Source organism: Canis lupus, chromosome 6, assembly GCF_011100685.1.
Source record: "Canis lupus familiaris isolate Mischka breed German Shepherd chromosome 6, alternate assembly UU_Cfam_GSD_1.0, whole genome shotgun sequence".
NCBI lineage: Eukaryota > Metazoa > Chordata > Mammalia > Carnivora > Canidae > Canis > Canis lupus.
Genome location: NC_049227.1, coordinates 47,826,955 through 47,843,935, shown reverse-complemented (window position 1 = coordinate 47,843,935; position 16,981 = coordinate 47,826,955). Strand labels below are relative to the sequence as shown.

At 34.0% G+C, this 16,981-nt stretch overlaps 1 long non-coding RNA gene across 1 annotated transcript in view; it reads right to left on the bottom strand.

Annotated features, from left to right (window-relative positions):
- Positions 1-16,981, bottom strand: part of LOC102152700 — a 49,772-nt gene that overhangs the window by 17,976 nt on the left and 14,815 nt on the right. The window contains exon 3 of the long non-coding RNA XR_005361135.1: positions 15,524-15,558. This is a non-coding gene — a long non-coding RNA (uncharacterized LOC102152700). The remainder of the gene's footprint in view (positions 1-15,523; positions 15,559-16,981) is intronic.

Here is a 16,981-nt window from a genome sequence, read left to right as displayed (position 1 = left end):
TCCTTTTACAGGTACAACATAACTTTTATATTCCATTATAACCCAGTCAGGAAATGCTGGCCCTGCTAACAGAGGAAAGCGATGATACCCTCTTTGAAGTGGCTGCAAGATCTGATAAGATGGAAGCTGGAAGAGTATGCATGATACTAGACTTTGCTAGATGAAAGAGGCAGAGCATAAAGTTGAGGAAGAGACGGTTTACCTGTGTAGGAGCACTCTCCTGTATTACAGAATTTAATCCTGGCTAGAATTCAAGGAATATTCTAGAATAGAGCCTGGACACCTGCAGAAAGCTATGATCCATACTAAATGAAATAGAAATGCTAGATCTTCTGTGGAAGACAATAGAAGACAATCGAAGAATGCATCAGATAACTCAGAGAAAGGGGCATACTAAAATGGAGGTGGGGTGCAGCTCTTTAGTCATGTGGCTGGCAAAGTGTTTATGCAAGACAACCATTGCTGAAGCGGATATTTCTGCAATCAAAACTTAAATCAACCACTTGCGTTACAAAAAAAGAGAAAACCCAACTGTCGAGGAATGCTACAACTCTTATTTCCTTTGCTGTACAGGATTTTCTTTTTTACTTTGATGTAGTCCCACAGGTCAAATTTTGCTTTTGATGCCTATCCTTTAGGTGTCATATCCATGAAATCATTGTCAACATCAATGTCATAAAGCTTCCTCCCTACGTTTTCTTTTGCAGGTGGATATTTAATTTCTCAGCATTTGTTAAAAAGATGACCAACTTCCCCATTGTGTATTCTTTCCACTCTTGAGGAAGAACAGTGGTCCATATATCCATGGATTTGTTCCTGTGCTCTCTATGCTATATATCTGTCTTTGTGCCAGTACCATACATACAATTTTAATTATGGAGCTTTCTAATATATTTCAAAATCAGGAAGTATATTAGCTTCAGTTTTGTTCTTTCTTTTCAAGATCACTTTGGCTACTTGGGTCTTTTGTACTTCCATGTGAATTTTAAGTCTATTTTTTCTGTTTCAGTAAAAATGCCATTGGAATTTTGATGGGAAAACCATTGAATCTGTAGATTGCTTTGGGTAGTATGGCATTTTAACAATCATGAACGTGGATGTCTTTCCATTATTTCTGTTTTCTTTAATTTCTTACATCAATGTATTATAACTTTCAGCTTAAAAATATTTTATCTCTGGTTAATTTTATTCCTACGTAGTTAATTGTTTTTTTTTATACTACTTTAAGTGGAATTATATTTTTTCAATTTCTTTTTGGATAGTTCATTGTTACTATATAGAAACACAACTGACTTTATATGTTGATTTTGTGTCATACAAGTGTACTGAATTAGTTTATTAGTTCTGACAGATTTTAATGGAATTTTTAGGGTTTTCTATTTATGAGATCATATTGTCTACAAACACAGTTTTACTTCTCTCCCCGCCCCTACATTTTTTACTTGCAAAACTGCTCTGGGTATGACTCTTAGTACTTTGTTAAATAGAAGTGGCAATAGTGGACATCCTTGTCTCGTTCTTGATCTTAGAGGAAGAAAGTATCAGCTTTTCACTATGGATTCTGGTGTTAGTTGTGAACTTGCCATATATGGCCTTTAATATGTTGAGTGGTAAGTTCCCTCTATCCTCAATATGTTAAGAGTTCTTGATCATGAATGGGCGTTGAATTTTGTCAAATGTTTTTCTCACATATATTGAAATGATCATATGATTTGTAACTTTCATTCTTAATGTGGTGTATCATGTTTACTCATTTGCATAATACTGAACCATCATTTCATCTAAGGGATAAATTCCACCTGATAACGGTGTGTGATCCTTTTACTGTCCTATTGAATTTGCTTGCTAAAATTCTGTTGTGTGTTTTACCGTTTATATTCATCAGGGGTATTGCCCTATAATTTTCTTTTCTTGTAGTATTATTATCTCAGTTGTAATGTCCTCTCTCATCCCTAATCTTTCATTTTTGCCAGTTTCATTGATTTTTTTCTGTTGTCTTTCTAGTCTGTTTTTCATTTATTTCAGCTCTAATTTTTATTTTATTTCCTTCCTTCTATTAACTTTGAGCTCAGTTCTTCTTTTTTCTTGTTCTTTGAGATGTTTATTTGACGTCTTTTTTCTTCCTTAATGTAGGCATTTTTCATTACAAACTTCCCTCTTAGAACCACTTTTACTGCATCCCATAAGTTTTAGTAGGGCGTTTTTCACTTTAATTAGTCTCAAAATAGTTATTTCCTTTCTAATTTTTCTTTGACCAGTTAGTTCCTCAGAAATGTGTTATTTAATTTCCACATATTTGTGAATCTCCCAATTTTTTTCCTGCTACTGATTTTTAGTTTCATGTCATTGTGATTAGAAAAGATATTTGATATGATTTCAATTTTCTTAAACATTTTAAGACTTGTTTTGTGTCCTATCCTTGTGAGCTATTCTTGGTAGCATTCTGTGTATATTTAAGGAGAATATGTATTATGATGTTGTTGAATGAAATCTGTATATGTCTGTGATGTTTATTTGTCTATAGTGTTGTTCAACTCTGCAGTTCCTTATTGATTTTCTGTCTAGTTGATCTAACCATTGTCGGATGTGGGATACTGAAGTCTCCTTCAACAATTTTTTAGATAGTTTTATTTAAAATACAGTGTAACACAAAAATAATAGTTATTATAGTTAATAAAAAGTATTATTATTGCATTCCTGCTTATTTCTCCCTTCAGTTCTGTTACTATTTGCCTTATATATTAGGTACTCTGAAGTTAGGTGCATAAATATTTATAATTTTAATAACTTTCTAGTAAACTGACTCTTTCATCATGATGTAATAGCCTTCTTGATCTCTTGTAACAGTTTTTTTTACTTAAAATCTATTTCGTTTGACATAAATATGGCCAAGATTACCATTTGCATGAATATCTTTTGTAATCCCTTTACTTTCAGTTTATGTGAACCCTTAAAGCTGAAATAAGTCTCTTGTAGACAGCATGTGGTTAGAACTTGTTTTTATCCATGCAGCTACTCTATGTCATCTGATTAGGTAATCTAATCCATTTACATTTAAAGTAATTATTGGGATGCCTGGGAAGCTCAGTGGTTAGCCACTGCCTTTGGCTTAAGGCATGATCCCAGAGTCCAGGATCGCATCCCACATCAAGTCCTGCATCGAGTCCTGCATCCAGGTTCTCACGGAGAGTCTGCTTCTCCCTCTGCCTCTGACTCTGCCTCTCTCTCTGTGTCTTTCATGAATAAATGAAAAATCTTTAAAAAAAGTAATTATTGATAGTTGAGGGCTATTGCTCTTTTACTTATTGTTTTATATCTGTTTTGCAGGGGTTTTGTTCCTTTCTTCCTCTCTTGTTATTCTTCCTTTGTGACTTGATGATTTTTTATAGTGATATGCTTTCATTCCTTTCTCTTTATCCTTTGTGTACCTACTATAAGTTTTTTTGTGTGTAATTATCATGGTTAAAGGGATTCCTGGAGTCAGCTCCAATGCTTGGGTGGGTGGGGGAGTGTTCCCACATATCCACAAGCTATTTTCTGACACCAGGTCAAAGTTTTATAATTCAGTTCAACTCTGACATTACCTGGAGATAGCATTAGATCCCACAGGTTAAAGGATTAGTCCTATAAGACTGCACCCCCTCTCACTTCAGGTGCCAGTCACAGATCGAGGTTATTACCTGTGGTTTTGGCTGACTGGCTATAGATTGGAGGTTCCAACAACACCCTCCTTGGTTTGCTAAAGCAACTCACAAAACTTAACAGTATTTTTTTTTTTTACTTACAAGATAAGATCACCAGTTTATTATAAAAGAACATAACTCAGGAACAGCCAAATGGAGAGGATGGACAGGGTAAGGTTTAGGGAAAGAGTGTGGAGTTTCCATGCCCTCTCCAGGTATACCACTCCACTCCCCAGCACCACCATGTGTTCAGCTACCTAGAAGCTCGCTCTTTCTTTCTTTCTTTCTTTCTTCTTTCTTTCTTTCTTTCTTCTTTCTTTCTTTCTTTCTTTCTTTCTTTCTTTCTTTCTTTCTTTCTTTCTTTCTTTCTTTCTTTTTCTTTCTTCTTTCTTTCTTTTTTCTTTCTTTCTTTTTCTTTCTTCCTTTTTCTTTCTTCTCTTTCTTTCTTCTCTTTCTTTCTCTTTCTTTCTTTCTTTCTTTCTTTCTTTCTTTCTTTCTTTCTTTCTTTCGTTTTGGATTTTTACAGAGGCTTCGTTATATAGGCATGATAGATTAAATCATTAACCACCAGTGATTAAACCAAATCTACTCCCAGAGATAGAGGAGTGGGATTACAGTTTCAGCCTTCTAATCATATGATTAACTCCACTGGCAAGGATCCCTATCCCTAGGTGAGTTCGAAAAGTCATCTTATTAGCATAACAACAGTTACCTTTTTGGTGCTCATCGGCTTCTTAAATTCCAAGGGTTTTATGAACTTTGTGCCAGAAATGAGGATTAAGACAAAAATATATATTATTTATTATAAATCACATCATAATAGGAATTAAATGAATCTCATATTTAGAACAGTATTTTTAAGTCAATGACAACTTAAATTCACTTGAATACAAAAACTCAATACTTTTATTCCCCAATCATACTTTAAGCTATTGATGTTACTATTTACATATTTTATATTGTTTCAATTAACCAGCTATTATTATAGTTATTATCTTGTCTTTTAACTTTTATACTAGAGTTAAAGGTGAGTTAGGGCATTCTGAATTGATTGTATATTTGTCTTCACCAGTGATTTTATACTTTCATATGTCTTCATGTTAGTAATTAATGTATTTTTGTATCAACTTGAAGAAATTCCTTTAGCATTTTATGTAATGTAGATCTAGTAGTGGTGAACTCCCTCAGTTTTTATCTGTCTGGGAAAATATTTATTTCTTCTTTATTTCTGAAGAACAGCATTGCCAGGTATTGTAACCTTAGTTGGCAGGTTTTTTTTTTTTTTTTTTTTTTTTTTCTCTGTCAGCACTTAGAATGTATCATCCCATTTTCTCCTGGCCTGTAGGATTTCTGTTAAGAAAGCTGCCAATAGGCTTATGGGGACTTCCTTCTATATAATGAATCACTTTTCTCTTGCTGCTTTAAAAATTCTCTCTTTGAGTTCTGACAATTTGATTTAATGTGCTTTGGTGTAGGCCTCTTAAATTCAGTCTGTCTGAGCTTCATAAATCTAGATGTCTATTTCCCTCCCCAGATTTGGGGAGTTGCCACCTGTTATTTCTTTAAATAGGCCTTTTTCCCCTTTCCTTTACTCTTTTTTTCCTTTAGGAATCCTATGATGTATATATTAGTTTAATTTTTTTAAGGGAATATGGGAGTTTTTTTTAAATTTAAGATTTTATCTGTTTATTAATGAGAGACAAAAAGAGAGAGGCAGATACACAGGGAGGGGGAGAAGCAGGTTCCCTGTGAGGAACCTGACATGAGACTGGAGCCCAAGACCCAAAGATCACAACCTGAGCTGAAGAGTGACCAATTCAACCACTGAGCCACCCAGGCAGGCATCCCTATATTACTTCACTTACTGATTCCATAAACCTCTTAGGTTTTCTTCACTTCTTTTCATTCTTCTTTTCTTTGCTTCTCTGGCTGAATAATTTTAAATGACTTGCCTTCGAGCTTGTTGATTTTTTTTTTCTGCTTGTACCAATCTGTTGAAATCCTGTAGTAATTTTTTAAATTCAATTATTGTACTTTTCAGCTCCACTATTTCTATTTGTTTTTTATTAGAGTTTATGTCTTTTTGAGATATTCTCATTTTGTTCATGTGTCATTTTCCTGATTTTATTTAATTGTCTGTTAGTGTTTTCTTATCTCATTGAACTCCTTTTAGGCCATCAATTTAATCACTCATCAGGAAATTCATAAATCTTCATTTATGGGTTATGAGATTTTTTTTCCCTTTGACTGTGGCATATTTTCCTGATTCTTCATGCTCCTTGTAGAATGCATTGGTAGCTGCACACTTGAAAACATGGCACCTACTTCCAAACTCCTACAGAGCTAACTGGTTTAAGAGAAGAACTAATTCAGGCAAGGTTATTTTGTTTTCCTTATCTATTTTGGTGTGACTTTTTACAGCCTTATGTTCCAGAGGTGCTGCAACTTTTCTTTTCTTTCAAGTTCTTAATTGTATTCTGGATTTCACATAAAGCCATTTTGATCCAAGTATAATTGTATTAGTTTTTCTGTGGAGGAAGGAAGGCTAGGACTTCTTGTTCCACCATCTTGCTAATGTCACCTCATCACTATTATATAGATATTTGTTTTCTCTAAAGTATAAAATATTAGCAATATTGTCAGTGAGAGACATATAATAGAAATGAATTCATTATTTTTAAAAATGTTGACTTTACAAGTTGCTGTATAAAATATAAAATATATGGTTCTAGGTTTAATTTATCTTGATACTTTATTTTAATTGCTGTAAGTGGAAAGAGTCTACTCTAAGTATTAATGATATTTACTCTTCCACTCTACCCATGACTTAGGTGAATGTTTTTCTTGAACTCAGCAATGTTCTTGCAAATTTCAAAAAGTGTTATGTGTCTAAATGTTTTTTAGAGATGACTTCAAATTCACTGAAAATCTTTATTTTGAAAGGTTTAGATAGTTAAAAATACATATTTCCATTTTTGATGAATGCAGGTATGAAAGCTTTGTAGGTAACACAGGTGGGCTTTGGCACTGATTGCATGACAGAAGTATTTCCATACATATGTTTTCAAAAAGTTTCTCCATAGTATAATTTTCCATTCAAAAGCTATTGCCAGGGCACCTGGGTGGGTCAGTGGTTGAGCATCTCCTCTGCTCAGGGCATGAACCTGGGGTCCTAGGATCAAGTCCCGCATCAGCCTCCTTACAGGGAGCCTGTTTCTCCTTCTGCCTATGTCTCTGCCTCTCTCTGTGTCTCTCATGAATAAATAAATAAAATATTTTTTAAAAGCTATTACCTTTTTTTTTAGTCATTATTAAAATGTCATCTTTACCTTGAAGTGAAGTGTGCAAAAGAAAAAAAAGATTATTAGGCTGGGCATTATTGACATCCATTTTATAATCTTTAAAAGTTTAGTAAATGTAAAGGTGTCTGGGTAGCTCAATTGGTTAAGCCTCTGCTTTGGCTCAGGTCATGATCTCAGAGTCCTACGATCTGGCCCCATGGTGGTGGCAGTGGCTGGCTCCCTGCACAGTTGGGAGTCAGCTTCTCCCTCAGCCCCTCTCCCTGACTTGGGTGTTCTCACTCTCAAATAAATAAATAAAATCTTCCAAAAAGAAGTTTGGTAAATCTAAATTTTAGGGGAGATAACAGAAAAAAAATATGTAATTTATTTGTACTCACAATTCTTTTAAATACTTTTCCACCAGATATTTTTATGAACACTCCCAATCACATATGAAATATTATAATAAATCAACTATATTTTTGTATGTGTTATAATAAAACCTTTTATATAAAAATGGGTGAGCTATTGTTTTCTTACCCTTCCATGTTTAGATGAATCAAAATATTTGCTTTGCATACATTGCAAACAAAAGAGGGAAATAGATGGTATATTTTATAGTTGGCTGTATTTCAAGTCTTTTTTTTTTTTTTGATTGAAATTATCTACACTGATGACATCTTTGCACCTTTTCAGCTACAACTCCTTTACTGCAGAGGTTTATCTATGAATAATTTTGAAAATGAATATTTCATATAGCGATATTACTGAACAGAACTTCAAAATTATCTTTTCTTTATTGTTTTCAAAGCAGGCACACTTAAATGGTTATACTTACACTGTTTTTCCAAGAAACATTTTTATTAAAGATACTTTTAAATCATCTCCAGTACATCTTTCTTTTACTGACCACACACATAAAAATGGTCGTTTCGGTTTTATTATTGAGGCAGATTTAATCATAATCATAACTTGAGAAATGTTAGAAACATCTGTACTTCCTCTTAACAGAAATCCTCTGGTGCTGTGCAATTTGTTCGAATTTCTTTTTCTATAAATTTTTGGCACTATTTTCTGTTTCTTTTAAAGTACTTTCTGTTAAGTAAATAGATCTTAGTTTTTGAGACATATAGTTTTGCTAGTATAATTTGAGCCATCTTACTACAAGCAAGAAGAAAGGGGAAAAAATTTATCAAATGGTATGAAATTGTTTTTTTTAAAAGATTTATTTATTTTATTCATGAGAAACAAAACTTCTATAACACAGAATTAACCATTTTAAACTGAACAGTTCAGTGAATATAAATAAAACATACAAGATCTTGTACGTCTAGTTTTTTTCACTTATCATAATATTTTAAGGTCCACCCACATTGCAGTTTTTATCAGTATTTCATTAATTTTTATGGCCAAATAATATCCTATTTTACGTATACATCACAATTGGTTATCCATTCATATGTTGATAGACATTTGGGTTATTTCCACCTTTTGGCTATTGTATATATATACAATATATATATAATATATATATATATTGTATATATTATATATATTGTATTGCTACGAAGTTGTATGTATATCTATTTGTTGTAGTACCTGTTTCAATTCTTTCGGGTATATATTTAGGTATAAAATTGTGGGGTATGTGGGAATTCTGTGTTTTACTTTCTGAGAACTACAAAACCTTCTTTCCATAGTAGCTAAAATGCTGACATTTCTACCAGCAAAGTATGAGGGTTGGTTCCATTTACTCCACCTATCACCAACACTTGTCTTCATTTTTTATTATCATATCCATTCTAGTAGTTATGAAGTGATATCTCATTACAGTTTTGATTTACATTTCCTTAATGACTGATGATGGTAAGCATTTTTCATGTACCTGTTGGCAATCTGGAAATACTCTTAGAAGGAATGTTTACTTATATCATTTACCAATTTTTAAATGGTTTATCTGTCTTTGTCATTGAGGTATCAGAGTTCCTTATATATTCTATAGAGACACTTCTCAGATATATGATTTGCAGATATTTTATTTTGTACATTATCTTTTCACTTTATGTGTCTTCTGAGGCACAGTGGTTTTTGTTCTCATGAAGTTTAATTTATCTATTTTTACTTTTGTTGTTAGTGGATTTTGGTGTCATATCTAAAAATCCATTGGTGGGCGGCCTGGGTGGCTCAGTGGTTTAGCTCCATCTTCAGCCCAGGGCCTGATCCTGGAGACCCGGGTTCAAGTCTCATGTCAGGCTCCCTGCATGGAGCCTGCTTCTCCCTCTGCCAGTGTCTCTGCCTCTCTCTCTCTGTGTCTCTCAATAAATAAATAAAATCTTTTTAAAAATTTTTAAAAAATTAAAATCCATTGGTAAAATTATAAAGATTTATCTTCACACTTATTTTTTAATCTAAGAGATTTGTCATTTTAGCACTTATAATTAGTCAATCTATTTTGATTTAATGTTTATATATGATATGGGGTAGGATTCCAACTTTATTTTCTGTATGTGGTTATCCAATTGTTTCATCACCATGTGTTGAAGAGACTATTATTCCATAGCAGAAGAGACTATTATTTTCCCATGAAGAGTCTTGGTATCTTTATCAAAATCAATTTGCAATAGATATATAAGTTTATTTCTGGATATCAGTCTTATTCCACTAGTCAATATATCTGTGCTTTTGCCAGTATTACAGCATGTTGTTTACTGTAGCTTTGTAGTTAGTCTTGAGTTTAATAGTATAAGTCTTTCCAACTTATAAAGTTGCCCTTCCAACTTTACTTTTGCAATATTGTTTTAGCTCTTTAGGGCCCCTTGCAAATCCCTATGAATCAGATGCTCAACCTTTCCATTTTGGCAAAGAGAACATTGCTATTGATAGGGATTGAACTATATCTGTAGATCACTTTGGAAAACATTACTATCTTAAAAATGTTGATGACAATGGACACAGTATATCTTTATATTTATGTACATGGACACAGTATATCTTTATATTTATGTACATTTTCTTTAATCTTTTTCAGAAAAATATAATATTGAAAAATGCAATATTTTGTAGTTTTCAACTCTATCATCATCTTTTAAATTATTTCTAGGCATTTTACTCTTTTGGATGTCATCATAAATGGAACTTATTTCTTAATTTCCTTTTTGGATTGTTCATAGCTGGTATATAGAATCACAACTGATTTTTGAGCGCTGATCTTGGACTTTACAATTTTTTTTTTATTTTTCTTTATGTAATTTTGTATTGCCTAGTTACTCTGGCTGTAACTTCTGGCAAAATGTACAGCACCAATGAAAGCAGACATCATTGTCTTGTTCCTGATGTTAGGGAGAAAGTTTTCAGTCTTTCAACATTGAGTATGTTGTTATATAAATGCCCTTAATCACATTGAAGAAATTACCCTCTATTTTCAGTTTTCTGATTGTTTTTATAATAAAACTATGGATTTTGTGAGTGCTTCCACTGTCAGTTGGGATGATCATGTGATTTTTTAATTTTGATCTATTAATATGGTTTATTACATTGATTTTCTTGAGTATAAACCTTTTAATAGGATGACATAAACCTTTAGAATTAGGTTTGCCAGCATTTTGTTGAGGATTTGGCATCTATATTCATAAGGAATTTTGCTTTGTAGTTTTCTTTTCTTATGGTGTTTTTGGCTTTGGTGACAGGATAATATTTGCCTTGTAGAATAAGTTATAAAGTGCTTCCATCTAATTTTTTGAATAGAGAAAAAATACTATGTCTTCTTCAAATGTTTGATGGTTTCACCATCAAAACCATCAGATCATTGACTTCTTCCTCGAATGCTTTCATTATTGATTCAATCTTTTTCCTTTTTATGGGTCTGTTCAGATTTTCTATTTGTTATTTAAGTAATTTGTGTATTTCTAAGAGTCAATCAATTTCTATTTGTTGTTTAAGGTAATTTCTGTATCTATTTCTATAATCTAGGTTGTTTAATTTGATATATATATATATATGCATATATTTATTTATTCAGAGAGAGAGAGAGAGAGAGAGAGGCAGAGACACAGGCAGAGGGAGAAGCAGGCTCCATGCAGGGAGACCGACGTGGGACTCGATCCCGGGACTCCAGAATCACACCCTGGGCTGAAGGCTGCGCTAAAGCGCTGCACCACCGGGGTTGCCCAATTGTTTAATTTGTTGGCACAAATTTTCTTATAGTATTATAAGCCTTTTTATTTCTATAAGACCAGTACTAACATTTCTGCCTTTCTGGTTTTAGTTATTTGCATCCTTTTTCCCCTACCACTCTAGTCAAATTCTGTATATTTTGTTGATCTTTCCAAAGAACCAACTTTTGGTTCCACTGATTCTTTCTACTGTTTTTCTATTCTCTATTATCTATATTCTAGTCTTTATTATTTCCTTCTTCTGCTAGCTTTGGTTTAGTTTACTTTTTTTTCTAATTATTTAAGTTATTTATGTTATCGATTGGTGTTCTTCCTTTATAAAGTATACTGTTTACTGTTATGAATTTCCCTCAGAGCATTGTTTTCACTATATCCCACAAATATTGGAATGTTCTGTTTTGTTTCATGTGTCTATAAGTATTTTACTTCACCATGATTTTCCCTTTGACCTAATTGCTTGTTAAGAATATTTTGTGTAGGGGCACCTGGGTGGCTAAGTAGGTTAAGTGTACAACTCATGATTTTGGGTCAGGTCATGATCTCATGACCTGATTTTATTCTGAGATCAAGCCCTGTGTCAGACTCTGTGCTTAGAGGAGGGTCTGTTTGAGATTCTCCCTCCACCCCCTCCCACCCACTCTCACTCTTTCAAATAAATAAACAAATCTTTTTTTTTAAAGATTGTGTTGTTTGATTTCCACATATTTGTAAATTTTCCAGTTTTCCTTCTGTTATTATTTCTAGCTTCATCCCATTGTGTTCCAAGAAGATGCTTTATATGCTATCAATCTTCTAAAATTTATTGAGATTTGTTTTGTGGCCTAAAAACAAATGTTTATCCTGAAGAATGCTTCACGTGCCCTTGAGAAGAGTATGTACTGGGCATTGTTGGGTAAGAATGCTTTTTGTCTTTCAGCCCTAGTCAGTTTATATTATTGGTCAAAGCCTCTCCTTCCTGTGGCTTTTTGTCTAGATACTCTATCCATTTTTTTTAATGATTTTATTTATTTATTCATGAGAGACATAGAGAAAGAGAGGCAGAGACACAGGCAGAGGGAGAAGCAGGCTCCATGTAGGGAGCCCAACATGGGACTTGACCCAGGACTCCAGGATCAGGCCTTGGGCAGAAGGCGGTGCTAAACCACTGAGCCATCTGAGCTGCCCTGCACTATCTATTATTGAAAATGGGTTATTAAAGTCTCCTAACTATTATTGCAGGACTGTATATTTCCTTTTTCAATTATGTTAATATTTGTGTCATATTTTTGATGCTCTACTGTTTGGTTTGTATGCTTATAATTATATATTCTTGATGAATTGATCCTTTTATTAATATATAATGTCTTCCGTTATCTCTTACAGCAATTTTTGGCTTGTTGTCTACTCTGTCTGTTAATAGTGTAGACATTTAAGCTCTCTTTTGTTTATTATTTGGATGTACTATCTTTTAGACACTTTTTTGGGACTCTTTGTGCCTGATGCAAAATTCATATGTTGAAATTTCAACCCTCAGTGTGATGACAATAAGGGTGAGGCCCTAATGAATGATGTTAGTGCTTTTATAAGAAGAGACACAAGAGCTTTCTTCCTTTCTCTCTGCCATCTCTCTTCCTTTCTCTATCTGCCATATATATATATATATATATATATATATATATCCATTTGTATCCATGTGAAAACCAGGAAGTAGGACCTCACTAGACACCAAATTTGCCAACACCTTGGTCTTGAAAATTTCAGGTTCCAGAACTGTAAGAAATAACTGTTGTTTAAACTACCCAGTCAATGGTAATTTGTTATGGGATCCAAACTGACAACCATTATTTAATTTTCAACCTATTTGTGCTATTTGTATCTTTGGATCTAAAGTGAGTCTCTTATAGAGAGACATAGTTGAATCTTAAAAAAAAAAATTCATTCAGTAAATTTTTATGTTTTGATAGGTAAACTTAATCACTTACATTTAAAGTAATTACTAATAAAGAAATTCATCAGTATCTTTCTGAATCCAGTGAGAAATTGATCAAGTAAACATTAGGGAACATGGTAATTAGAGTAGATTCTGGTCCTTAGTGGAAAAAAAAATCATTATCTGTACCATTGAGGTATTATCAATAGTATGATGCTGCTTCCATGATTATCAGTTCTGTATTCCAAATGCCCAGAAAAAGAGTGCAATAGACGCAGTAATATGGAGAGTCCTATCTCTGAATTGGTCTTTTATGACATGGGTTCAAGATTTTTTTTACCTTAAATTTAGCAGAATGACTTTCATAGTGGCCATGTATGTATGAGAGCAAAGAGAATTCCCAGAAGTGATTCTTGGGAGTATAAAATTATAGGTTTCCACTAGACTCCTCATTTATCTGCTATTTAACTTTTTATCATGTACCAGATATTGTGAGAAGAACTTAGAACACAAATATAAACATAAGAGCATTTTTCCTTCAAAGAATGTCCAATCTATGTGAGAGGAAGATAAAAAACAATACGGGTGGAAGATAAATAACAATATGGGTGGAAAAGAAATTATAAGCAATGAAAAAGTACAAAGGGGAAAGATTAATTCTCCCTGAGAAGAGCATGGAAGTTATATCAGATAGAATTGCCTCAGGTTGCAAATAACAGAAAACTGACCTATAATCACTTAAATAGAAGAAAAACAGTTTCTTATATGATTATCACATGGTTAAGATATGTGGATGTTGAGATTAGGTCAGCAGTTCAGTGAATGATGCCAAGTTCTTTCCCTCAAAGTCACAATATAGCTGCTAGAACTCAGCCTGGAAGTCAGTAAAGTCTGTTTCTTTTTATCAAAAAGGAAGGAAGGAAGGAAGGAAGGAAGGAAGAAAGAAAGAAAGAAAGAAAGAAAGAAAGAAAGAAAGAAAGAAAGAAAGAAAGAAAGAAAGAAAGAAAGGCAAGCTATCCCAAACCCTCAACCTGACACGTTTATTTCTCACAAGATCTACCATAGGTATAAAGAGGCTTTTAAAAAAGTGTTTGTCTCCCCCAAGACCTTTAGAGACCTTGCGACTGATACTCCCACCAGGGAATCACTGAAACTGTTTCTTCTAAAATCTTGATGCAGTTTTCCTGTCTGCACTTCTTATTTCTGTATCCTTTCCTCATTTTCCCATCTGTGCCCATGGTCATCTATGAACATTATATGTGTCTTTGCATCGCCTCTAATGGTTCTTCTTCAGTCTCTGCCCTATTCTTTTATGAACCCTGTACACATGATAAAGGAACTCCCCCTTATTCTCAAGTTCACAACATATTTACTTCTCTTTGCCTGACTGAAATTGAGTCTCAGAGCTTTCCACACTTTAAGGTCAGCAGGTGAAGTTCATTTTCTCTTTATTTTGCAGCCACTGCTTAAAGATCACGAACTCTCCATCCTTGCATAAAAACTCAGGAACTTTTGAAGCATTTGACATTTTAGCTATTTGATTCTCTACACTTCCTTATTGTTTGTTGCTATACACCCCGATTTTGCAATTAATTTAGGATTTTTTTCTCTCCACTTTAACTTCTGCCATTGTCCTGAAAGGATTACAAGATCCAAATGGATTCCAAAGCTAACACATTGCTCTTCCCCCCAGGTCAAGGGGCAGTTAGGCTCTGATAAAATCCCAAAAGATTAGGCTCTGGTAAAACAGTTTCTCTTAGGAGCAGACCTTATTAAGAAGAACAGAAAGCTGTTGTATATTTTAGCATTATTCCTTTCTCTCTCTCCCTGCCAGAAGCATGAGTGGATTTTTCTCCAATATTCACTGTGAGAATCTGGTAAAGCTATTGGAGCTAAAGATTACAAGTGTGAGTTTTTTGACTGATTGCCCTTGAAGTTTTTGACTCAGAATTCCCCACACCGAGCCTCTAGCAGTTCATTTATTGCAGTTTAGATTTTCCTTTGCTGGTACTACATTGGTTTCTGCTCCAGTAAATTGTGATTCTTTGTATCTCCCTGTCTCCCTCTCTAATTTTGAGAGCAGCAGTTGGCTGTGTGATCTTAGTTCTCCAATGAATCTAAGAAGAGTTGTTGAGTTTTCATCTTTTAACATGTCTGTTAGGATGAAGTCCTATTCCAAGTCCCTTATACATGGAAACCACAAGGCTATAACCTTAATTTTTAGTGGCCTATCTTTACAGCCCAGTTCTAGAATTTCTTGAAGTGTTTTTATTTTTTTCCTACATTGAGAAGTTGGAATTTCTGGGTGTAATTTTTCAAGAGATAAAAATAGCCAACAGTGTCTATATTTAACAAAATACTTCAACATATTCTTTCAAATGTTCTCTAAATTTCATTCAGTATCTACTAAGAGCTAACATTTAGGCACTGGTGATGTAGTAGCAAAACAAAACAAAACAAAAAAACAGACAGAAGTACCTTCATATCTGGATTTTCCTTCCTAGGACAGGAGACTAAAAAACAACAAAATAAATATGTATTAAAGGCCTGCCTCGTTTCACTCACCGCACTTTATTACAGTCCACAGATACTGCATTGTTTGCGAATTGAAGGTTTGTGGCAACCGTTCATCAAGCAAGTCTACCACCACCATTTTTTCCCCAATATTTGCTCACTTTGTCTCTATCACATTTTGGTAATTCTTACAAAATTTCTTTTTCATTATTACTACACTTGAATTGCTGCAACCTTAGAATAAAGCTTTAATGGCTGAGGGGTTGCTTCTTATGGATGAACCAAAAATATAGGTTCATTAGATGAAATCTTCTCCTGGTGAAAATGCTGTGAAAGTTGCTGACATGACAATAAAGGATTTGGAATATTATATAAACTTAGTTGATAAAGCAGTGGCAGGGTTTGAGAGAATTGACTCCAATTTTGGAAAAAGTTCTACTATGAGTAAAATGTTATCAAACAGCATTGTATGCTACAGAGAAATCATTTGAGGGAATAAAAGTCAATAAGTGCAGCAAACTTCATTGTTTTCTTAATTAAGAAGTTACCACAGCCACTCCAGCCTTCAGCAGCCACCACCCTGACCAGTCAGCAGCCCTCAATATCAAGGCAAACCCTCCATCAGCTAAAAAGATTAGAACCCACCAAAAGCTCAGATGATAGTTAAAGCATTTTTTAATAATAAAGCATTTTAAAATTAAGGTATGTACATTGTTTTTTAGACATAATACTATTGTACACTTAATAGGTAGTATCAACATAGCTGTAAATGCACTGGCAAACCAAAAAATTAATTTGATTCTCTTTATTGTGACATTTGCTTTATTGCAGCAGTCTGAAACTGAATCTGCAATAGCTCCAGGGTAGGCCTGTGTGTTAAATAATGAAAGCGCTACAAAGGAAAATTAAATCTGGAAAAGGGGTTGTGAAATCGGATATATCTGCGAGATTTCAGATGGCAAGATAAAGGAAAGCCTCATTAGAAATTTTAAACAAGGGATCCCTGGGTGGCGCAGCGGTTTGGCGCCTGCCTTTGGCCCAGGGCGCGATCCTGGAGATCCAGGATCGAATCCCACGTCGGGCTCCGGGTGCATGGAGCCTGCTTCTCCCTCTGCCTGTGTCTCAGCCTCTCTCCTCTCTCTGTGTGACTATCATAAATAAATAAAAATTTAAAAAAAAAAAAAAAAGAAATTTTAAACAAGGAAAAATGAGGGAGCATGCAAATAGTGTGAGGAAAGTATTCCAAGCAGGGTCAACAAGTGCAAAGTCCTGGAGACAAGAATATGCACCACAAGTTAGAGAAAGAAGGAAACCAGTGTGACTAGTGTGGAAAGAACCATGAGATCTTGTGGATTTTAATAAGTCCCTTGATTTTTTAATCTGGGAAAGATGGAATGCCAAGGATATTTTTGAGCTGGGCAA